Here is a 24,158-nt window from a genome sequence, read left to right as displayed (position 1 = left end):
TGTCTTCTCTGATTGCATTTGAATGGGGTTATTTACTATTTTAAATAAAAGATTTATGCCTTAGCTGTCAGTTTGCCTTTATTTGAAAATTTAATTTTGTTTCTAGAAGTCTAGATTAACTTATTAGATTTAACTGTCCCTTGTGTGTTGCAGCAATAGCAGAAGTATATTTTCCCTTGTGGATACAGTACATAAACAAAATGCTCTCAACTTAAAAATAAAGAACGTTATTACTCAGACCAATACAACACAGCCAGTCCAGGATACAAAAACTGGTGTTGTCATTTTTAATAATGATGGTGAGTAGTGGGAATTGACTAATAACTATGACAACTCACAAATCCAGCAGCCTCCAAAACCTGGAAATGCTTTGAAGAAAAATCATGTTCCCCCAACAATGTCCCCTACATTTAGGTTAGAGAATATCCTTTCACAACACAGCACCACTGGGACACACAACTTGATTCCTGATATTCATGGATTTATTTAAATGAGGCAGAAATGAGACTCTGCACCACCGTTTCCAGTTAGTCAGAGGCCTATTTATTGATTCAGTGTGGTGTTTCACATCTTCAGTGTGACATGTACTTTAGCATCTCTTGGCAGTGCTACATTCATAATATTGTTTCTCAAGCCCTGGAATTTCAGGGCTTTTCTAAAAGGATAACTGACTCATTGCAGTTGATGCCTGTGGTCCTTGCAATGCTCAAAATAGCTGAGTTCTCTGGTGGGGGGTGGGAGTGGGGTGGCAGGGAGGTGGGTGTTTGGGGAAGGTTAATCTTTTCAAATGTGTTCACACATTTTGACCCTTTTTCTCCATTTTTTCATTTCTAGAAAAGTACCTGGGCTTCTGACCAGTTCTGTTATTTTCTCTTCATGTTGCGATATCTACGTAGACCTGGACAGAACCTGTTTTTAATCAACCCCTGCACCTCTTATAAACACTAAAAACCTACAGCTTCTGATTCTGCACTCTCAATAATATGCACTGCTTTTGAAAGTGTTTCTGTATCAATAAAGGTCATGGTCAGGACCACCAAGAAGTTGCAGTATAATGATGCCAAGAACAGAGAAGGCAGAAAGCTGAACTTGGCTATGTTAGTAGACCTTCAGTCACATAGTGGCAAATTGTGTCCCAATTCACTTTGTTAAATACCAAACATCATTAGCAGAGGGCTTTTGAGGAGAAATAGGAATTCTTTATACAAAGAAAACAAATGCATGTACATGATGGCTTTTATCACTCACAAAACATCAGCTAAGAGTTGAATGGCATGTATGACTACAAGGCCCTCTACTCTCCCATTCAGGGCAACACAGCAGCTATTTAATATAAGCAATGATGAAGAAAACCATGGCCACCAGTAAAAAAACAAGGCATTAAGAGAGGCAGAACAGGGCAAAGCTGAACCTGTTCAGCAGTCTTCAGTCCGTGCCACTATATGCATAAAGTGCTATCAGATCCAAGCAATCAGTACTGCAGTAACAAGTCAATCTTCACACCAGCCCGATAAAAACTAAGTGAAAATACCACAAAGTACCATCTCCACATACATGATACCGTCAACACAGAAGTGGAACCTTCCCAAAGTTCCTGAAAAATCTTGTCAGCTCAGAAACACTCTAAGATGTGCATTTTAGACACAATCATGAAAATGAGCCTCCTGCTCATATCCCGGTGGAGAATACACATGAACTGTATAACATCACGTCCGGCACGGTATGACCACACTAGTGGAGGTACTGGGCAGGTAACCATCCAGCAGGGAAGGCTCACGCTTATCTGCTCTCTTGATAGCAGGTTCCCCTGCTGAGGGGCATGAATAAATCCATTCCAGCCTATCTCTTCTGCTGTGATAGCAAAATTTATCAAGGATGTGTTACATTAAATCCTATGCCAATGACCTTTCAAAGCATCATATAAGACAGAAAATAAAAGGGTAAGACCTGCATGGAAGTACACACTTAAAGGTTTCTTCATCATGCTTAAGAAGTAGAATATATTATTCTGACAATTATTTTGTTACAGAAAGCACCTTCGAATACCAAATCAGTTGTACAAACCACTGCACCAACACAGCTGAAAAGGCTGCTCCTCCTCCAAAGTAGTGTCGCTTTGATTTAATAAGTAATTAATGAATACATAAACCCTGGACAGAACTTTAATCTATCCCAGTGCCAAATAATTAATCATTCATTCCACGTTTAATCCTGTTCTGATAAATGTAATTAATATTTCAGCATGGCACTGCAGAATAGAACAGTACCTGGGAGCAGAGGAAGGCAGCCTTCCATTTCTCCCTTGTAACTCTGAAGTGCTAGGCGCTGTCTACAACTGACAGGTAATCCAGAATACAGTGTACCTCTGCAGCTGTAAACCAGGGTTTATGCATAGCATGTATTGTGATTGTAATGAGGCTTTTCTTCCTCTGACTTGTTATTAAAAAAAAAATGTAAACAAAACCCAAGAACTATGAAAAATAAGTCGCCTGATCTTAGTCTACCCTTTTTCTGATCTGACAACATTTGGGAAACCAGAGCTTTGCACTAATGTCTTGGTCTATACAGTGTCACTGAACATATGCCAGGGCTGTGGATAGAGAACAAAGCATGTGCAGATTGTCTGCTTCTGTCCACAGAGAGCAGGGCTGGGAGTAAAAACAACTGGATGAAGATTTAAGTCCTAATTTTACTGCAGGAAAACGCTGGCATCTTTTTTGAAAGCTTGAAGTGTAATCAAGAAATGTGTTGATGTGTACAAAATTAAATTGCAGGAAACCCTATGTTGATTTTTTTCAGGGTGACACATCTCAGGAATTCATATATTTCAGCAGACTTTTGCGAGGAAGATACTATAACAAACAAATTGCCTTGGGATCCTGCTGCCCAATTACTCAGAAACAGAGAGGCATCCCTTCAGAATTGTCTTCTTGCTCAGCATTCTCCAGTATGGTCACAAATTCTTCCCTCTAACCAAATTATAACTATACTATTATCATTTCTTCTCATTCAAATGCAGAAAAAGATACCCTTGATTGATAATGCCAATTGCCCTGATAAGTTTTTACAGTCCTTACAAGAAGTCCAGCTTGTGGCACAAAACTCTCCCAGAGCCACATACTGATGCTCAAAGGCAGCTGTAATTTCTCCCCTTCCTAAGATCCTATATTAGGCTACTATCCCAGCTATCATTAACCTAATTCTCCATTATGTCCCAAATCAGTAAGAAGACAACTTTGAGATGCGGTCTCTGGTGGAGTAAGACTAGAGCCACATGGAACCAAGCAGTTTTAATTTTGGGACCCATCAAGCTACTTTATATGCAAGCTAATCTGAACACCTGATAACTGCTTCTCTGTGGTGACTGATATCTTTAACATCTAGATGGCAATTCTAGCCAATTATGCTGGACAGTATTTGCACATTTACAGAGAACTTTGATTTAGGATCATGGTTTTATCAGCTGAAATTAATTTCCTGTTTTCCGTTAGCTCCAGATACTCTAAAAATGCACCTAACTTCTTGCTATTTGAATCTAAAACTGTTATGAACCTGAGTCACACCCCTTTCTCAGAACACTTCTTAATGCTAAAATAAGACCTAAGTACCTAGTAAGTGCTAGTTTTAGGTTCATAAGAAACAACTGACCTGATTAGGAGCAATGGATCATTGAGGCAAGTATCCTGCTTCTGAGAGCAGCCGGCACCAGAAGCTTCAAAGGAACACTCCCGCCCCACAATAAAACCTAAACAATAGGAGGCTTTATTAATTGTGTTTCTTGATTGAGTCAACAGTTCTTTTGCACAGAAGACAACAAATGATTATATGCCACATCTTTAGCTTGTGCTTGCAGCAGTGGATTATATTCATACCCTTGTACCAATAGTCACACGGACTTGTTGGCCAGCTGCTGCACTGTCACCTCATTTCTGAATCCCACAAGGAAACCTTTTCCATATTCATGAACACTGAATTCATTTCTAAGATCCTGGAAACCCTCACTGAAGCTACGTGTTATAATCCAATTGATTTTTTTTATCACTTAAGATCAACAAAGCCTTAATTCACTGTAGAAGCAGCGTCATGTGATGTTTCATATACATACACACACAACATCATTACATCTTTCCTATTGCATGTGGATTTTATTTCTATTCATTCATTCTAATTATTTAAAATGGGGGGAAGATTCAATTATTGATAGATGTGAATATACCATTCTACATCAGATTTGATGAGATTGCATTATGAAGAATAGCTCTTGTAGGAAAAACATATTTCTGCTTTATAAGAAAACCAATGTTAAATTAAAATAGTAGCTATCAGCCAAGGTTAGACCCATTCATGCTAATATGACCTTCAATTAGTGAAGCATACATCTCGAGATCCAGCTATTTTATCAGACACACAGTATAGGATGAGGAAATGTTGGTATCCTCAAATTCTACTTTGAGGTGACCTTCTACTTAGCCAGGCTCATTAGGCAAAACAAAAATAATTGTGCAGCTTCTTCCTGGTCTCTTTTTAGAAGGTTTTCAAGAAACTTCAAATTCCAAATAATGATTTAATCCATGGATTCATGCTAATACATAGCAGCTTAGCCAGTTAACACATTCATGCCATGCAATTCCCCAGAGACACTGGTTTACAGTTTTCTTTTACTTAGCAGCAACAGCTATTGGCTTTTACTTAGCAAACACTGCAAATCTGCTCGGGTCCAGATTTTTGAAATAGTATAAATACTGTTGTGACATCCCTAAATCAGCAAAGAAGAACTCAGTGCTCCCCCTTATTTTCAGCCACATTTTCAGGGCCCAGTAGTTTTCTCACTGAGGTGTCCAAATGCCAGCAAAGCTCTTCTGAAAATCTGGCTAACTTCAGTGCTTAAGTAGCTGAATCATGAGACTTCTTTTATTCTCATCCAGAAATATAGCACCTTTGACATGGCAAACAAGTAGATATATATATAAAATACTCTATCTGCAAGCTCTAATATGTTCAAAGAAGTTTGTGGCTGCTAAAACAAATGTTCATCCTAGCCAGAAAGAAAATCAATGAGATTATCATGTGGAATTTTATCTAATTTTTACATGAGCCCTTTCAGCACCACGCTGTAGTCCACAAAGGAGTTACATACAATGCTTATTTATAAACAATCATATTTCTATTAGAATACAGAGAATTAAATTAGAGAGAGATGCTTAAGTACCTAAGTAGAAACAATAAACGCAAGTAAGAGATCTTAAGGAAACAACTGGAAGACTGACTATTAGGAAGCAACCACCAGGGCTAAGAACAGTGAAAACTTTGTAAGACCGAAGAGGATATTAAATCATCCTAAGACAGCATTGAAAGACAGAAGAATTGGTAGAACAAAGGAGGGCTTCCCAGAAAAGATCAAAGAGTTGGCAGGGATGGAGTGGGATGCATAGGGAGAGACAGCTGGTATATGTTGCTATTACTGAAGTCAGCTGAGATACAGCAACTTACATTACAGTTAAGGATTCAGCTGTGCAAACCTAATAGATAGGATGAGATAACGGACTGGATACAATTGGATCATGTTATATTAGTACAGGAGTCAGCATCTGAAATTAACTTTGTTGTACAATACCTGTCCCCTCTCTAGTTTGCTGGCATATTCTGAGTACTCAAATATGTCACAATACTTTTTTTCTTTCCAAACTTGTTTTCTCTTCTGAAATTATTTCATTTATATCCCTCTTTGGCTGTGCCTGTACACACTTTTCTTCAGCACTTTCCCAGCCAGGTGAGAATGGAGACATTCCTGGGTCTTCCAGCATGCTCATACAGACCTTCTTAGATTTGAGGGTTTGGTTTGCGGGGGGGGGACGGGGGGACGGGACACACGACGGACACGACGTGTTTTTTTAGTTTTGGTTTGTTTTTTTTACTTATTTAACTAAGTCATTTGAAAACAAAGCGAGAAATGCATTTTGAGCATAGCCTTATGGTGTGCTTAGTCAAATTGTTAGGCACACAGTCTGCTATTTAGTACATTTTGAGTGGAAGTTCTTAATATTTACCACTTTCTTTTTCCCTAAACGACATTAATAGCCAGGGAAACGAGTCCCTGGAAATCTTCTCCTTTTCTCCCCCCTCTTATTAAATCAATAGAGCAGGCAGCCTGCCTTCCCAGCGGTTCACCACCCGTTTGGGCGGCCGTTCCTGCAGCAGCACCCCCCCCTGCTGCCCCTTGCCGGCACAGCAGCCGCGGGAAACGCTGCGCACCGGCGGCACCGGCCGCGCTCCCGGCACTTCGTGTGCAGGCTGCACCCCAGACCCTCCCCGCCGGGCTCGCGTCGCCCGTACCCGCACACCGGTCAAACAGACTGATCCGGCAGTGTGCTCTGCAAAGCTCCTGCCGGCTTCACGGGTTAGTAATATTTACGTGACATTTTCCAGCAGAGCAGTTCTAAAATCTTGACTTTCTCTGCATTAGTGAAAAAGAATAAAACCAACAAAGGAAAAAACTCCGATACGATTATGATGAAGTGCAGCCATTAATGTAAACACTGAAGTGGGAGGCTGTCACGCTGCTCCCCAGCAACACAGCCAGCACCTCTGCTGGAGCATCCCGGGGGCTGGTAGAGTCCAGGGGGTGAGTGGCAGCAGACCAGGACAGCATATTGAGAGTGCAGCTGTATTTCCTACAATAGCATTTCTAAATCGTGTCTAGAGTAGAGGAATATCTTCCTAAGATCACATTCTGTCGAGCTGCCACAATAATTTAATTTACAACCAATTAAGATATGTACTGTTAATTTAACGTGCCCATACACACACTTTGCTTGCCTGCACTTGTGGGAATGCATGTAGGCTTTTTTAAGAGGAGGTTTTTTTTCTCTTCACTGCTGTTTGACAGAAGGCCTTCTGATGTCTTATATAGCAGCAGTGGCCCACAAGACCACAGCCTGAGAAACAGCCCCGCAGCTGCAGCTGCAGGGATCCTTCATTTATCAACTACTTGATTCATTTGATGTGGGCTGATACTTGCTCTTGGCTTTTCTCTGTTGTTTTTTTTTCTTCAACTTGTGTTTACAACAACATCTGTACTGGATTCTTTTATGTATAAAAACATAAAATCATGTCTTGTACGCAGGTAGTAAAAGCACTGATTTGCTAGTGCACTTTTCTCAAATTTCTTGAGTTCACATTTTGGCAATGTACGTTATCAAAGCTGCATTTTGCCTGCAGCAAAACAAACTGTCAGCTGTTACAGAGAAATAATTATTTTTCATATTAAAATGTGGCTATATGACAATTCATTGTACCCATTAAACACCTACCTATACTTCAGGCTGGAATCAGAACTGCTTTCAGAGAGTATCCAGCTTGCTACTGAAATGATTTAAATAGATCACGTGTAACACTGTAAATATGATCATGGCAAAAAGCCAGTCAATAAAACTGTCAGTTTTACCCTAATAAAGCAGGAAGGCCTTTACTATTTCTCTGTAGCAGACAGTTTATTGTCCAGCTGTATGCAACGACTTCAGGACATCTGGCCACTTAACCAATGAGTATGAAGTCCAGAACACCAAAAGAGCCATAAGTGAAATAATCAGAGGTCTAATTCTATTTTGTACTAAAGACCCTGCACACAGCTCTGACATCAACAGACTGTGTGGTTTTTGTGTAAAATTCATGAGATTTTAACATTCCTGGGAGCTGTAATACATGACAGTCTTGATGGAAAGACAGTAACATCTGAAGAACTGTGTATTTTCTAGGCTAGGTCATATTGCTTGTATAGTGGAGCATACGTCTGGGAAATGCAGGAGTGCATTTATCTCAGCCAGGAGGCGGTAGGGCCTTGTCTGGCAGCTGAAACAAGTACCTGCCTTTGAGAGTGCTTCACCATTTCTCCTTTCCATCTGGGGTCAAAGCTAAATTGATCTGACTAGAGGCCCTGGTCTCAGCACAGAGGCACTATGAAAGTCCCTGCCCCTCTGCCAGCCAGGAGCAGTGCCCACTGGCTACCACCAACTCCCAGTGCCTGCCTTAAGCCACAGCTGGACACATCAAGAGCATCAGTGGTCCCAGCTGGGAAGCATATACAACAGTCTCAACCAAGATAAGGTGGCTGTCAACTGTTCTGCACTGTAATAAGATTTACCTGGCTTATCTGCAACCTAATTCAGAGGCATAAAGGATGGGCTCAAGACTATACCAAAACAGTGTGGTCCATGTTCCTCAGTACACAGTACTGCCTGTATATAAGGCAAAGACATTCTTTGCTCTAGTTACCCTACAAGCAGCTCCTGCCCACTAAGTTACACAACTAACCCAACAAGTTCCTTCACCCTGCAAACCCCTCTGTAAGGCCTCAGGTAGTCCTGTGCACATAGAAATCCCCTTGCTGTAGCAAACACATCAAACTCTCACTTTCATTACTACCTTTCATTGCTACAGATTAGGGCTTAAAAATAGACTTGACATCTGGATTTTCTGGTTTATACAACAGAATTAAAGACCAATATATTGATATGAGCTGTAAGGCTTATTTCCTTCATGGGATAATCAAAGCACGTGGATTTCTACAGCTTTGGTATGACTGCAGGTACAGAAGCTGCTGTGGTAGTCTACAGGCAGCTGATGTTAGACTAGCCTGCACTGGTGGGCAACGCTGGCATATCTGTGTTTTCACTTTTGAAAGTGATCCCACATCCTGCGCTTTAACCAACTTCCTCCAGGATAGTTCTGGAAAGCAATTATGCATCATGATGATACCTGCCCTCATCACCATATTCTCAGGATGCATTGCCCCTCCCTGTCCGATGAGTCTAACAAAGGAATCTGTGTTGTCTCACAAAAAGGGCAGTGATGGATTTGGGAAACCAAGAGGCTTAAGTAATCTTCTTCCCACACCTGTGCACTCAGAGGGTCATTACAAGGAAGCTGGGCTAACACAGACACTGAATTTGCTGGAGAACTGATGGGAAGTGGTTACCAGCTCATCTGTTTAATTATTGTAGTAAATTGTCACACAGCCCCCAGGGCACTCTCAGGCTATGGAGATTTCCAAGATACAGGAAGGAAGCATTAACCCATTACACAGAAGAGGAAAATAAGAGGACACAGTGAGTCAGGGGTAAAAACAGAAACAAATCCCAAATATCCCTCCTCTCCAAGTGAGTTCCTCCTCTACTGAAATACAGAGCCATCCTCTGTCACCTACCATTTTGTTTGTGCTTGTTCAGTCATGGAGAAATCTGTCTGATGAAATGAAATATCTCCTCCCAGAAATGAGGTAGCTGCTAAGTGAGAGTACTGTCTTCACACAGTTGTCAAGGCAAATGCCTTAGGACTGAGCTGTTCAACCTGCAATGGAAAACAATTTTGCTTTTTTTCTTCCCACTGGGCATAAGTCTTCCCTGTCTCTCTGTTGTGCTAGTGAAAGCAAATTTCACTGGAAACTGAATCCATTTACAAATATTTTGACAGATTGAGACAGTTGCTCAGGAAAAAATGATTAAATGTATGCAGATAAAATAGAGTGTCATGTGAACAGCTGCCGCACAGACCCACAGCCTGTGTGGACTTCATTTTATTTATGCTGTTTAAAGTCTATGTGGGTGTCCCTGTAAAACAGAAACAAAGTGAACATTATTCCTGTTGGTGATAAATTAAAGAAAAACCTCAGATGATTAATCCTCCAAAATGTGCAGTCTTGACTTTTTTTTAAAAAACTTTTTGGCAGGAAGATATACATGCAAAATTGTACAAACACTGCTCTTGCATACACTCACATGTCTCATTCTATAGATCTCGTTGGCAACTCCCTTTGAGGCTGTCTCAGTTTCCGACTGGAACAGGTCATTATGTGTGTGCCTCAATCCATCACTTTTGAAGTATCCTGCAAAGAGATTGCCATTAGAAGCCAGTGCAGCGAAACCAACTATCTTCCGTCTAGAACATGACTTGCATTTTTGTATCGCATATTTTTTTTTTTCTATTCCTAACATTATATTACCTATCTATATAGTTACTTCTCTGTAGGGGCAGAGATCATGCTGTACCTGCTTTTTCTGCACCAATTACTGTTATTTTAAGACTGTGTAGAAATGTCTGCAAATAAACATTAGCTGGAAGTTCCTGATGCTTCCCCCAGACACTGTCATTGGAACATTATGACCATAAACCTCCCTGCCTATAGCAGTTATAATTGATTTTGTTTCAAATTGTGGACACCTGAGCAGTGAAACACTCAAAGTGTTTCAAATACCAGGATCAGTCTATAAGCAAAGGGCAACAAATTTCAGATGCAGCTGTTGCACTGAGTGACATGAATGGACAAACTGCTTCTCCATAAATGCCAGCACTTACCATAACCTCTCTTGCCCAGGCTTTATATAGAGTAATCACAATCTGCACAGAGATGTAATGCTTACTGCATATACACAGACACATTTTCCCACTTTTACAGAACTTGAGATAGATGTTTTGACACCCAAATTCACATACTCAATCCAACACTAGAAAGCAAGACATTCGTGGGGGAAAAATAACTCAATGCACACTGCTCTCTGAGAGTTTAAATAATATTTTCATACGGTAAGACTGCAATACATAGGTAAAAACATGATAGTTCAACTGCATCATCACTTAAACAGAAAATGGAAGTGCAGGATGCTCAGACAACAACCATGAAGCAGCCTTGAACAGTCAGCGCCACGTTGCATGTGAGCTACCCCCAGCATGACATGATCCATGAACAAGCTCAGTGCATTTCCCGACTCCTGCCCAACCCCAGCGAGAGCAGGGCAGATGATATTCTAACATTGCTGTTTGGAATAGTGCTGAGAGTTTTTAAAGGGTGAACCACCCCATGGCAAAAAAGCTGATAATAATCTATAAATGTCCTATTCAAATGTACAAGATGTCTCTTATTCCTTGTTGCTCTCCAAGTACTTCTCTTGTCAAATTCTACTTTGCAACTGATGAAAAAAAATATCTACAGTGTTTCATAATGACAGGGCACAGCTACTTTAAGGCTGCTGATGAATAAGGAGGCCTTGAACACAGCTATGACAATGCAACATTTGTTGTTTGCCACATCAGAAAACAAATGCAAACCACTTCATTCAGGGTCTTCTATTCATCAACTCCTTTAAAAAAAAAAAACAAACAACAAAAAAAAAACAAGAGCAAAAGACTGAGACTAGAAATAATACCGTGTGGAACAATGTTCTCAACACCAGTGCCAGCTTACTGGGGAGCTGCTGCTCGTGAACTGGTACGCCAGCTTACAACCATGCACAGCTTGGGAAACAGGGACTATTTAGCCCACATTTTCTTTTACCTTGAAAGTTTGGTGAGCAACAGCTGAGCTCATATTTAAGAAACCTGTTCATAGGGTTGGCCATCAACAGCTGGATTATCTCTTTGTATTGTTTGTCTTTTGAAATTGTGGTATTTTATAACACAATCCATTTTGCATTTGCTGCCCTCTGATTAAAAAGCTTTTTTGGATCAGGGTTGAAAGACAAGAAATACCTACATATTCACACAGGATGGTAAGAAAACATGTCACATCACAGCAAGGAGAACAAAAGGAACAACAACTACCTTCGTGCCTGGGACACTGCCACCACCACCACAGTCTGCCTGGAGCACGGACGGGGCTCAGGGGCACTCAGAGCAGTTAGCCTGTGAGCCACAAACCAGAATTCACCATCTGGTCCCTTCAGGGGAAAATAGTGTGACTTCTAACCTTACAGCAACAGTTTAAAATTAATTTTATAAAGGAAGCTTTTTGAGCCATAGAAAATTGTTTTGTAACACTTTGTTTAGAAATACTAAGCAGGTGCATTTACCACAAAATTTCTTCATAATAAAATGTATTCCAGCTTTATGAAGAAGCTTATACTACTGCTAATTAAGATGAATAGTTTCAGGAGATTCTGAGAAAAATAACACCTATACTCATAAAACTTGATGACAACATCTTATGTGTTAGAGAGAAAAGTGATTACTCTAATGCACTATAATGCTTGATACATAGTCTCACGGCTCTCCCCTGCTGTGTTTTGTATAACCTATGAAGTCAACAAAGCACAGATAAAGAAACAAATCAAGGGTAGGACTCACATGACTCATATTTCAATAAAGAGGAATTAAAATAGATAATGGCTCCCAGACAAAGAAGAAAAAAAAAAAAAAGCATTTCTTGTAGTATTTCAGCCCTGAGCCCATTAGAACTTTGTGATACTGCTGATACAGCCCCTCTCTAATTAGTCCATACGTTGTTGAGACTCACCTGACGTCAATTTATGATTTAAATCTACAACATAAAAACTTGGTACTGTAACGTGGCAGTTGGAAATAAAAAAATTTGCATTCTTAAATTACATACTTCAGGAGGAAAAAGTATTCAAGGGAATTTGCAAATGCCTTTGTACAGCATTGCCAGTCCCCTGCAGGCTGCTCCTGGGATGTGGTAGGTCCTGTCAGTGGAGCAGGATTTTCCACATCTCTCACCTCCTTTCACTGTCCCTGGTTATTAAGTGTTTTAGAAACACTCTAACCACCTCCCCTTTCTGCCCACTCTGCAGGAGGCTTTATACTTTCTCTCCTTTTTTCCTTGTCTTCTTTTTCCTTTCCTTTTTTTAAACAAAGACCTTGCTGTTACCAGTTCTAATTTTAATCAGAAGAGTTTTCATGAATGGTGCTTCCCATCCATCTCAAACACATTCTGGTTTTGGTTTCACTCTGCAGCTGTGCTTGCCCCAGCATGGTGCCTTCTCAGCTCTGTAATGATGAAGAGCCACAGCTGAAGGAACAATTAAAACATACCTGGGTTGTCACATTATTTTGATAGAAATTACCTACAAATATACTCAGACTTCTGTAAAAAGAATATATGCAAGGGACATATTACAACACGGGACCACAGTTGGGGTGGTGACATTTGTTATGAGACCCAGAGAAGCAATATGAATTGTTGATTCTTTCGAATCCCATTGACTTCATTTGCATGACCTCAATCCACAGGTCTCTTTCCCCCTTTGGGATACCCTTCGCTGGATTTTGAGCACAGCTATTCCACAACAAATGACCCCAGGCACCCACAGACAACTTTATGTGGTAACTAAAGTGCCACTCAGGGGAGGCTGAACATCTCTGTGGTCTTTGATTTACTCAGATGCTGCAATGGAGTTCTTGCTAAGATGGAAAGGCAGAACTCAACAGCACAGTTACAAAAAGCATCAGTCACGCCCATGTCCTCTGAAGTATGAATCACATCCATGGCAAAATGAAGTATTTTAGGTGTTTAAGCCAACTGGTAATAGAAGAGCAAGAACTCGGACAGCAAGGGGCTCAGCCCTAGGTATTGCCTAAGTGCACTTGGCAAGCTTCCAAACCCACAAAGCCCTGTTCTGCTAATACACCACATGGGCAGGCGAGCCTACACACAGGATTTTTTAAAAGCACATAACACACACATACACACAAACAGAGACAGTTTCTACTGTCCTAAACATTGCATAGTCATTCACAGCAGGGCAAAGCAGATAGAAAAGGATCAGAACAATGACATGTTAGTACTCTTACACTCTTTGTATCAGTGTAAATACCTTCACAACATGCAGAAGAAAACCCTCTCCATAAGCAGACTTTAAAAAAAAAAAAAAAAAAAAAATCTATTGAACTGTGGGAGAAAAGAGAAAAATAAACCGGTTGGCAAAAAATGTATTGGAAAAACTGACATTCCTGCTATAAACTGACAAATGTTTGAGAATCTCTACCTTTTACTAAAGATCTGCATACTCAGGAAGCCTGAATGGTTGTCCTTAAACTCCTCCTCATCTGATGAAACAGCAAAATGACCTCATTGAAAATTTCTTTCCATGCACTATTTTCACCTGCATCCTCCTAAACTCATCTCAATTGCAAAGAAACAAAGAAACTGAAGAACTGCTTAAACGAGTAGGTGAAAAGCAGAATGTGACCACTTTACCAATGCACCACATTAAGAGGAATCACACCATGCAGTCCTTTGTTTCTGTGAACACACAGATTTGCTTTGGTGACAGCAGCAGCGCATTGCCAAAGCTGTGATGGCACCAATAGCCTTGTGCAGGGCACAAAAGCACAAACACTTTTCCTCTGAGAGACCTTGACAGTACTGCCCAGGAGCCCACAGCTTTGAGTACCACTAGAAATAGCTTGCTGCTTTTCTGTACAACAAAAATATTCATGGCTACCAGATGCTGATAAGCACTTGCCAAAGACATCAGCTTCACTATTAGATGCTGGAAGTACCACAGTAAACTCTTCAAGGGCCTTTCTGAGCTGACTCTTGCTAATTATGGCTGAATACATATAAATCATCACTGTGTTTAAACATGTCATTTCCGACACAGAATCCTGGGTCTACTTACACCTTTCATTTCTCCTGTGCTCAGCACAACACAGCAGGATGCACTTTAGTTCACTCTCTAAAGCATCTATATGTGCATCCAAGGCTTGACAACAGGATTCTGCTGAACATATTCTGCACTGCATAGTCAGGCACAACAGAGATTAATTGTTAAAAATGTGCTCTCCCACTCAAAGATAAACACTAAAAACTGATTTTAGTAAATATTTGTACTGTGTTATACCAGCTGAGTATTTCACATGCTCTGTGTTAGGCAAATGAGCTGCCCCAGGGTATTGGCTTCATGGACTGTTTGCAGTTCTATAAAGCTCTATCAGCTCTCACCACATCTACTCACTAAAATAATTTGAGATATTGAACACTAAAAAGGGCACTGCAACACAAACAGTCATAGTTTCCATTGTACCACTTACAGTTGTCAGCTATGAGAGCACTGAAGGGCATTAAGCTGGGTGTAGGCAGGTGCTCTTCCTTTGCCCTGTGTGCTGGTGCGTACAGACTACGAGGTGTCCACAGGATCTCAGGATAAACCACAGCAACTTTAAGCTGTTACAGGCAACAAGCAACTGGAAACAGCAGCATTGCAGGGTCATTACTTCAACTGACAAGGGAAACCTTCAGACAGACCTTACATAAATGCACACTTTGGTGACACAAGCACTTCTTGCCCTCACCCTATTTCTGTTCCTGGACCTCTCAGGCTAATTTATAGAAAATAATAAAGTTAACCTAAAATAATGCAAAGTCATCCGCCCCTGCTTGCCCCATGTCTTTCATTCCAACTCCTCTAGAAACACAGAAGGCAAGAGACTAGATTTTCAGTGAAGTCCTAAAATTAGCAAAATGAAAAATAACTGTCAGAAAATCGAAGGAGCCAACCCTAGAGCTGGAGATACTTCACAGAAGGCAGCCTGCTGCAGGTCCTGACCCTCTGGCCGAGGTTTGCTCTGGCTCTCCTGCTGGGACTCCCTGGGGACAACAGCAGTCTCTCAGTCTGTAGGTACTGAACAGAGAGCTTGGCTGGGACAACAAAATGAATGCCTCAGTCCAACACTGCTGAGAAAGCGGTGTGGATGACTCCCCTCCTGGCTGCCCACATGGGAGAGTCCACTCACTGCTGTTCACAAAGGAAACATATACCCTTCCCAAAGAGCACACAGCACCTCCATCCCAATCTTCTGATGAAAAGGAACAGGAAAGGTGAAGAACTATTGCTCAGCTGGTGCCTCATCTCCTCCATTCTCAAGTCTTCTCAAGTGACTTTAATAGCCAGCCAAAGATGATTGTGTTTCTGGGAAAACCTGCAGTAGTACATATAACAGAGAAGCCGGAGATGGCCTCGGATTCTGCTGCACTCCAAATCCTGAAAAATAGAAGTCCAGTCCAAAAAGAACCTGCAACAGTTTCAGAGCCAAGTGCCACGTGAGAATTAAGGGATGATTTCCCTGCAACAATATCTCTTTTCCAGATACAAAGAGGGCGATACACTTGTCTCTCACCCTCAGATGAATTATTTTGTACAGAAAAAATCCCTCATTGCTCACATGAATCATGTTTTCAAGAATCACAGAGAAAAGAAAACCAACACTTTAAAAAAATTTATATTTCTGATATTTGAGATATGTAGGTGGTTGGTACAAAGATCCACTCAAGAAACTAAGTAACAGATGACCAAAGCAACTAGGAGGATACAATGGCATGCTGGTGTGCTCATATCTGACTACTTGAAAAGCAAATCTTAACGTTCTGCATTGTGTATTCTTGCTGAGAAAAACAGACACTTGCCAGCATCTATCTGTAAAGGTAACTCTCCACACATCTGTGACTACAAGACATGCTGCAGGAGGGAAGCACAAAGCTCTGTTGATGGCATAGAGAGAAGAGCTATTGCCCCCATAACCCAGACCTCCACGTGCAAATCTATTTCTGGTTCAGAATCCTTTACCCTGCAGATAACCAAGAACAGAGCAGCAGATGAGAAAGAACTTATGTGTAGCAACAAACAAGAATAGACAAGGACTCTGTCCTCAACATTCAGGTCAGAATCCAACTCTGCCCAAAGTTCAGAACATTCAGCTCAAGGGTTTTCTTCAAGGCCAAATCTGGGGAAGAGAGAGAATGAAAGATCTCATTATATGTGTCCATTGCATGGAAAAATCTCTTCAACACGCCATGTGAAATGCTTTATATTTTAGAAATCTATCAACCAGATCTAGTGCACATTGAAGTTAACAGAAAGCCTCCCACAGGTTTTACTGGGCTTTGGTTTAGGTTATGTGTTTTAATTCTTTTTTCCCTACAACAGAGAAGCACAGTAAATTGTAGAGGTTCTCCTCGCTCTGTTCCCCTCCAGGCTGCAGGCAGCATGCACAGAAGCATCTCTCCATCTTCTTCCATGTTCATCTTTGATGGGGGCTCCATTAAACTCTCCCAGTTGTTACTGCTCAGAAGGATTTAATGACTGGTGTTCAACCCTGATAGCACTTAAAAACAGCATTTACATAAGGAATTTATGATAAAATGGGTTTATGGCTTGCATGAGAATGTAGGAGCAATAATAATAATAAACCAGACAGCCTTTTTTAATTCAAACTCCAAGGCAGGCAGATGTCACTACTCATAATAGTCAAGACAAGTGAAAATATAATCTTGAATCATAATCTCTCATAATAGCATTTTCACAATTAAAATTCAGAAAAAAATGCCATTTTCCTGTGCTTATTTGTAATAGAGATGATAAAAACAGAAACATGTTGTTTAAATTTCTTTGTAAGTTTTAGTGAATACCAGAAGAAATCAATACCAGCAGTGTTCCGCGATCAAACCCCAACCTTTCCAAACTTCTGTGTAATGCCCTGGGGGCCAAGACTCCTGAATGTATGTAATCGAGAATTTTAAAAGGCCAAAGACTAAAACTTTGGTGATTAAATACCCCACTTAGCCCTGGAAAAAGCATTCAACATATGCTTCTTCTGTGGCATTATAGATTAATTTTATTTCACCACATCCATAGCATGTTTTACTACTTCTAAGCAGCATCCCCTAATGTATACAACTGCCAGACAGAGACTCTGAAAATGAGAACTGATATTTTGTGGGAAGAGATGTCAGAAAGACCATTTACTGTTTTAAAGCGCAGTAGATGGATGACCAGTGAAATCATCTATTCCAAGGCAATTTTCTTTCTTTACTACTGAAAGGTTTCATCCCCCTGGATAAGGCGCTCAGTTAAAAAAAGTGCAGACAGTTCTTCATGACGATGCATTAAACAAGGGTTGGGGTTTGGGTTTTTTGGGTGTTTGGGGTTTTTTTTCCTGTTTTTTTTTTTTTGTGGGTTTTTTGTTGTTTTGTTTTGGGTTTTTTTTAAACACATTTGGGCATTACCAGGTTTCTAAACCAGAGAAAAACAAAGTTTCTCTCTAAGTCATGTTTTCAGGGAGGAAGCAGACAGTTCCTTTGTTTTCTAGCTGTCAAAAAAGTTTAGTATGATTAAAATATAAAAACAATCTTCAAGTAGTCCTATAAAGCATGTCCAGTCTCATCAGCATTAGAAACATCGCTCAGACTGAATGTATTTAAGTGTCCTTACGCAGCTCTTTCCAGCTAGGCTCTCGGTGATCTTGTCAGCATCATGGGACACACTTGAAGCTCTGTTTCAGGTTTTGTCCATTTTCAAAACCCTCTTGCCAACCCTCCCTTGCTTTAAATTCATCTCTACCCAACTGCTCAACCAAATGCTGCCTTCTCTCTCCTGCTCCATCTCATCTGCCACTGTACCCACTCTTTTTCCACCTGCTTGGGGCTGTTGCCACAGCTGTTCATACAGCCAAGGAGCAGTGCCGCTGAATTTTGCAAGAGAAGAGCAAGCGCAGTCCCTTGCTTTACTAAGAGACCCTCTGCATTATTTGTTTCAGAGGCAGCCACCTTCATTCTTGGATTTCTAAATGGGAGAGGGGAATTAGGCAAGCAGGCAGGCAGATGCCTGTGTAAATAAATTTTCCACATTCTAGTTTACAAACTAGATTAATAATGCAACTACCGGATAGAATTTAGAGAAATTTTGAACAGTGCTTTACAAAACTAACGTAATTAACCCTGTAGTGTATGAAGACACTGTCTCAGTATTAATGCATCTCACTCTGGTAACATATCAGGTTCTCATAAACGCAGACTATCATGCTATCTAGTTAGTGGCATGGTTTATGTCCTCTAAACATCTGAGCATCTGCTAGGTACTTGAGGATTTATTCACAGGCTGCCACAATGAGGCAGTAGTAAGTTGTGGTGAATGCAGTATTTACAGCACAAATGATGCTGAAGTGCTAATTAGTGCTAATTTGACTTGGCCCATTTTGGACCTCTGACAATCACAGCTCTTCAAAAGCAAGAAGGTCTCGCATATGCTCATCTAAGGAAAATTTCCGCCTCTCTATTTCCGCATCTATTATGATATTTCTAAGGCAAAACATTAAGAAATATAAAATATCTGTGTTTTCCTAAAGTAGTGGCCCAGGCCAGCTGCTGCTGCAGATCGATTTCTAGAAGAAAACTTTATATCTATTTGGCTCAATAGGGATTGTCAAATGTATTAGAGCAAAGCTAGGAAGAAAACGTCACTGAGTGTAGGTCTATGTGCTGAGTTATATACTTATTTGGAAGTTAATAAAAAAAAAAAAACAACTTATTTTTTTCCTCAAGATAAGCAAAAGCTGTTTCCCAAAGAGAGGGCCAGGAACAGGAGAAGCCAATTTCTCTGCTTTCATCCTCTGCCTTTGGGTCCTGATAACTGTACTTGCCTTCCTTCCATTTTCACTAGATGAATCAGGCTAGTGAAGAAAAACAGCTTAGAGATTCAGTAGGTTCATCCTTTGAGAAACATGATGCAGTAAACTTCCTTGATCAGGAATATTCTTCTACTAAGATGAGCTACATAATTAGGTTCCTTAAAAAAGTAGACTTTGAAGCTATACTCTGCCTCCAAATACTTGTCATATGACCCAGAAGGCAATAAGTGAAAAATTCTGAACAAATAAATCAAAAAAGCTGACACACTTTTCCAGGTGGTAAAGCTTTCGTGTGCTAACAAAAGGCTTGATTCCCATTGCTTTTGATATCTGCAGGCCAGCGAAAGCACTACTCAGTGATCGCCAGTGTAGCAGAATGAGGCCAACGGAGTCATCACTCAAGAGAGTAACTACTCCAGGGATCTCTCAGGTGGATGAAATGCTGGACAAAGTACTACTGGACATTTTCTACAAATCACACTCAAATGATAATTTAAAAATACATGTAAATAATAATTTTTAAAACTCAATTAAATACTTTAAATACCTAAATAATAAAAAATACTTAAATAATCCTGGTTTGTGTTTGATCAACTGCATTTGTGCTTTATGTTTCCATCATAAAAAAAGCAACAGGAAAAATATTAGATAGATAATTTTCTGATAACTGCTCATCTGATCAAACTATTGGTACTAAAAGTGAGTGGCTCCAGCATTTTCATGGGGAGGTGGGAGGTAGCAGGGGTGGGAAATAAATAAATAATAAAATCACAGGACGGTGCACACTTCTAATAAATTAAAAGCAGCAAAATATGTCATTGAATAAAAGCCTACAGATCCTACAATTGAGAAAAAGCAATAAATATACACTGGATTAAAGCAGAAATAATTTTTAAAAAATGTGGAGCAGCATTAGGAATGATGTAAAGCTCTTGTCCCATTTTCTTCTGCTAAACCCACCAGAAAATTTAAAAAAACCCTATGAAAGATACAACAAGAAATTGTGTTGCTGTGAATAATTCCTAAGAGACCATTCTATCATGTGTCGGGTCATGTTCATCAAACTCACCTGTAGCTTTTACATTTGAACATTTCTCACATGAAGTTGAAGCGTGCACTCACAGGAAAACAAAGCACTGATCACCCCTTCTCAAATCACAGCGGAGATTATCCAAGGGCAAGCACAGCTCAAATTTACTTTGCGTTAGACTTGGCACTGTACCTGATCGCATGGCTAACGTTTCTGAGCATTGCAGTTACTGCCACCTAAGGGAATCCAGGACAAAGGGGACTGCAGAGGAGAGAACACACAAGGCAGAATGCAACATTCTCTTTTCCCTTGATTGTTAAAAAATATTACTTATGCAGTAGATCAGGAACTGGCCAAAGACCGTCTCATAAAATATCTCAGAAAATGCCAAATCATGAAAATAAACATAGCAGCATGCATTTAATTGAATTTCAGGTTTTATCCCCTCCCTTCTTCCTATATTAATGTTTCTTTTTCTCCCTTATGCTAATGAGAACTGTAAAAACATCAATAGAGGAGGAATCTTTTTTGTATATACACAACGCACACATTGGTGATAATGTCCTGTGAATACAATGATGTCCTAAATTTTTCTTGTAGCGACTTTTTACATTTTTCTTTGCTCAGCCAACCAATCCCTCCTAATGCCACACAAGATAAAGACACACAGACTGGAAACCCTGCTTTGCAGAGGGTAATGCACTTCAGTCATTCTTTGTTCTTGTTTAGTTCTATTCCAGCTTTCTGTAGTCTTGCACCATCTATTTCCATGGCATAATTATACCTATGGAGTTCCCTGAGAGCAGCAATGGGGAGGGTTTATACATAAGATTATCCTTTCTCTCCGGTTTCTGAAGGATGAGATCACATTTTAACACCACCAAAATCAATCCAGTCTCGTCAAAAAGCAGACAAACATTGCAATAGCAGAAAGCCTTAGAAGAAAGATTTGGTTTGCTACTTGTCTTTCAGTGACCACAGAAGACTGCTAAATTCCCTTCCTTAATATATGTGATGGCAAACATTTTTGAAGCACTGATTTTAAGTTTGCAGATGTGAGGATTCAGTTGCAGCAACTGTTATCACAGACATCTAAGGGCAGCAGGAAAGGCAATGAACTTGAGAAGACCTTCACAAAACAACACCCTGTCATCATCTACTTTTAATGTTCCTAATAGCATATCGGCTTTAGAGTTGTCCTGTGCAAAGTAACATTGCTGAGACTTTTGTAAGTCCCCATTTTACATCGGAAGAAAGAAAACTTGCAAAATTCCTGTTGTGACTTAGTAACACAACAGGCTCTTCATCCCTCTCAGCAGCAGGGGGCTCCTGGAAGTGAGAAATCTAGAGTTCACTGACTTCTCAGGAAAAACATTTTAAACGTGCTCTCTGCACAAGGACTGTAAAGGTGTTTGTCTCTGCACTTCAAGAGAGGCACGCTGAGATCAGGGCTGGACGCCAAGCACTGGCCCAAAGTTTCTCTTCATCAACAAAAACCACTCACTATGTACTGAGGTGAGCAAAGGCCTTCTGTGCACACCTGAACTAACTCTCTTCCATCTTTAAATCGGGCAGTTCAGAAAAATGCCACTTTTAACTAGGAGTAAAACTTTCTTCAAAGAAAGATTCTACATTTACAATGTAAGACAAATTTACTGTGGTGCTGCTTGTGCCAACATGTTCTCAATCCTCTTTCTCTTTTTCACTAGTATCTTTCCCCCACCAGCTCTGCATTTAGCAGGTAACATCTATTTCTAACACTGCTGATGAAAACAGCACAGCTGCTGCCTAAGTGTCCAGTCCACACATATGCTGACAAGATTGGATGCAGTGTGAGTTAGACGATTAGTTGTCAAAGATGATTAAGAACTGTGGGCAACTTAATTCAGGCAAATCAAATACTGCTCTAAAAATGCCTCAACTGAAAATGAAGCTTTAGAATAGGGTGATTGGTGGACATCATTTACAAAGAAAAACTGTTGGAATTTTGGGATATTTTGTTAAAAGAATTTTAGAAAAGGCAATAAGGACAGTTAACCACGAGGATTTTTTTTTTTTTTTAAACAGAAGCAGCCCAGACAACTCTCAGAACCAGAGTGCAGCAAGCTATTTGCATACGTAACTAACAGTTTTCATGCACAATTACCTTGTTATTCAAAGTATACTTACAATTGCAATGCATTCAGGGTGAAATTTAATGCTCTGGGGAATAGACCCTGCACGGTCTAGAGGCTATTAAATACTATTTTGCCAAGCTGTTAAGTGATACATTTCTTAATGGATGAATTCCACCACAGTTAAGTATTACCCTTTGTTGATGCAGCTCCGGGTTGATCAGTCCTGGAAAGCAGGTACTTGTAATACAGAATAAATGTCATTTCTAGAGACAAAACCTTGGCACTGTTTCAGACAGTTGTTTTTTTTTTTTTAAAAAAAAAGCCACCTTTAATTCTTTTTGTGTGCAGGTAGGTTTTCCTCCAAAATATTAAATAAGCATGAGGATGCTTTTAGTCCCTATTGCTACAGTAAACCTATGGCTGAAATCATTCTCCACTGACCTGTACAAAATGGGAGATTTGCTTCCATGAGTATTCAAGAACAGTTTTTTAACAGGTCTGCAACAGAATTAACCAGAACAAAAGATTCCTAGGGCAAAACATACTCTCAGATTTTCCAATATTCGTCTCATGCGTCGAAGAGGTTTGCCTAAAATGAGAGAGTTATTCCATGCCTTCCAGCAGCACAGGCTGGGGGCCAGAGTTACTAACACTGGGGGGAAAAAGAATCTTAACACAATAAAAATATTGTTAAATAATTTTAAGCGAAACATCTTGTGCTTGGATTTTTAAAGAGCTCAGAGTGTGCGTCAGATGGGAGATAATCTGTAGTGATATGGTTAAAGTGCAGTTTCAGGATGACCTGCCTTCGCATCTCTCTCCATTAGAGCAACTTTTCTCTTAAGCTGTCCCCTCTGCTTCTCAAATGCTTTTGAAGACAGAAAACTAAAAGTTCTTGACAGTGCTATGAAGGCAAGTAACTTGTGCTTCCCACTCCCTTCTCCTCATGCCAGTAGCCTGACTCACCTCTGGATATACACGTACACACAGAGAGAAGTGGTTTTGGTGCTCTCTTCTTCTGGAAGTACCCGCAGCCACATTCTCACAGATGTATCTATCTGACCTTCACAGCTGACACATGCCAGGTCTGTCCACAGTCTGATGCAAACTAAAGCAACACAGCTGTGTTAGTGTAATCCTAAACCAGCCCTAATAGAACCAGCTGAGAGAGCAGGGTATTAAGCTAGCCAAGCTGACCATGGCTACATGGTTTTTGCAAGCCTGGACAAATCATAGGCAGATTTCACTCAAGTGAGAGTGGGTTCAGGAGACCTTTCAGACTTACCTATACACAAGTAATGCATTTTGTCTTTACTATGTGGTAAGGAAGGACTCCCCATTTTACAAGTGGGAAGAAAAGTACAGTCAAATTCAAAGATTGACCCAGGTGACACAGGAAACCACTGGGAAAGCTCTCAGCCTTTTATTAGTCACTTTGGTTGACTGCAGTGCCTCCCTGCTCTTCAAGTATTTCCAGACTGCTCTTTAGTATTACAAGCAATACCATGTATTTCTTCAATAACAGCAGTGGAGACTAAGCTGAACATGTTGATAATTTGTCTTTTATTCTGCTCCTGTCAGAGCGTATAGAGTATCTTGCCTGGAAAAAGAAACCAGAAGAGACCAGTAAGCTGAGGCCAGCACTGTCTGTAGTCTCCTCCAAGAAGAGGATCCTGACCACTCTTCTCCAGGGCCAGGGGAAACCCAAACAATCTGCATCTCTTTTAGTGTGCACACACTATTCAATCACTCACTTGGAAACCAGCTACAGCCTGTGGCATGGCGTGCTTGGGACTAGGATACATGGGGAAAGAGGTAAC

At 40.4% G+C, this 24,158-nt stretch overlaps 1 long non-coding RNA gene across 1 annotated transcript in view; it reads left to right on the top strand.

The window, feature by feature from the left end:
* Positions 1 to 3,760, top strand: part of LOC141948843 (uncharacterized) — a 34,940-nt gene extending 31,180 nt beyond the window's left edge. The window contains exon 3 of the long non-coding RNA XR_012630563.1: positions 835 to 3,760. This is a non-coding gene — a long non-coding RNA (uncharacterized LOC141948843). The remainder of the gene's footprint in view (positions 1 to 834) is intronic.
* Positions 3,761 to 24,158: the final 20,398 nt, after the last annotated feature.

Source organism: Strix uralensis, chromosome 12 (genome assembly GCF_047716275.1).
Source record: "Strix uralensis isolate ZFMK-TIS-50842 chromosome 12, bStrUra1, whole genome shotgun sequence".
Classification (NCBI taxonomy): Eukaryota; Metazoa; Chordata; class Aves; order Strigiformes; family Strigidae; genus Strix; species Strix uralensis.
This window is presented reverse-complemented; position numbering and strand designations above follow the sequence as displayed.